This window comes from Nanorana parkeri, unplaced genomic scaffold (genome assembly GCF_000935625.1).
Source record: "Nanorana parkeri isolate BGI_ZX_2015 unplaced genomic scaffold, ASM93562v1 scaffold3882, whole genome shotgun sequence".
Lineage (NCBI taxonomy): Eukaryota > Metazoa > Chordata > Amphibia > Anura > Dicroglossidae > Nanorana > Nanorana parkeri.
In genome coordinates this window covers 13,375-15,296 of record NW_017310149.1, presented here as the reverse complement: position 1 = coordinate 15,296, position 1,922 = coordinate 13,375, and positions in this window count along the sequence as shown.

The following is a 1,922-nucleotide window of genomic DNA, read 5'->3' as shown; positions in this document are numbered from 1 at the left end:
GATGAAGAAGGGCGCTTCCTATTTGTTAAATGCAAAATATTTAATAAGCAATATACACTTGTTAATATCTATCTACCCAATAAAGGACAGACGATAGTATTAGTAAAGATACTTAATCTCTTGAGTAACTTCATGGAAGGTATCCTGATTTTGGGGGGGGGACTTTAATTTGACAATGGACCCCAAAGTAGATACGTCTAAAGGCTCATTCCATATCCCACATACTCAGCTTAATAATATAAAACAACGCCTACAGAGGTTACAGCTTGTAGATATTTGGCGTATATTACATCCGAGAGTAAGGAACTATACTTGCTATTCACCAACACATTTATCATATAGTCGTATAGATTACTGCTTTGTGTCTCATTGTCTAATAAGCTGGCAGATACAAGCAGACATAGGAGTTCAAATATGGTCAGATCATGCACCCATATTCTTCTCTATCAAACCACCAAATACCATGAAACCTACTGCGACATGGCGATTGAATGAAAATTTAATACAAACTGACGCGGTAAAGGAGGCTATTAAGCAAGGTATTGCAAATTTTCTAAGAGATCATGAAAAGGACAATACAGCATGGCCATTAAAATAGGAAACCTTAAAAGGGGTTACACGAGGAATATTTATATCCCATGGGACACGATTAAAAAAAGAAAAGGAACATGATATAAAATCTCTTTTAGCTGACATACATTATCTGGAGAGTCAACATAAAAAGAATGTAGACATAAAAGTCTACAATAATCTCCAACAAAAGAGAATTGAACTACACCAAAGAATAGATCTGAGATATCAAAGATATAATGAAACAGTGAAACAAAACTTGTATGAATTCGGAAATAAAAATAGCCGATCCTTAGCACGCTCAATTAAAGAGACACAAGCCCGAACATATATTCCAAAAATTAATTGCCCAAACAAGGGTATACTTAATTCCTCAGAACTGATTGCTGAAACATTCCATAATTATTATAACAAACTATATAACCTAAGGGAAAATAAAACAATAAGAGAGGGGAGAGATGAACAAAAAGATAGATTGGAATATGTATATCAGACACCATTGCCCAGAATAGATAATGAAGCAATTAATAAATTGGATACCCCAATATCATTAGAAGAAATAACAGAAGCAATCCTTCAACTACCGATGGGGAAAAGTCCGGGACCCGACGGGTTAACGGGCGTCTTTTATAGACAGTTTGTTGGAGACCTGGCCCCGATATTATTAGAAGTGTTTAATGCCTATGGCGATGTCTGTGGGTTCCCACGCCAGAGCCAAGATGCCTACATAACGTTGATATATAAAGATAAAAAAGATCCCACACAATGTGCGAGCTACAGGCCGATATCGCTAATAAATGTGGATATGAAGATATACGCCAAGATCCTGGCCTCTCGGTTACAACCATATCTACAGGAAATAATACACCCAGAGCAGGCAGGATTTGTCCCAGGGCGAGAAGCTAGGGATAATACTATTAGAACAATCTCTCTGATCCAACAAGCCCAATCGAAAGAAATCCCTCTGTGCCTATTATCCCTAGACGCAGAGAAGGCATTCGATAGGGTGGACTGTGGAAGAACTTAATAATGTCATGCGATTTGAAGAACTCACATCTCGCTTACATAATAGATATATGACATTTAGGGAGAGGTGGAGCCCCTGGAGGGACTATATGAGTTCATCAGAGATTCTTAGATATCTATAAAGACTAGGAGGAGGAGGGTGAAAGAAGAGGAAGTAGAAGGGGGAAGGAGTGGGAACGTAAACAGGAAAGAAAAGGGGAAACACTATATCTAGACTTCAATCTACCAAGTAAACTCTCTGTCGATTTAACTCCCTTTTTTTTTTTAATCAAACTTATCAAACTATTGAATATACCTATAATGCCCTTGTGGATGCCAAAGTATGA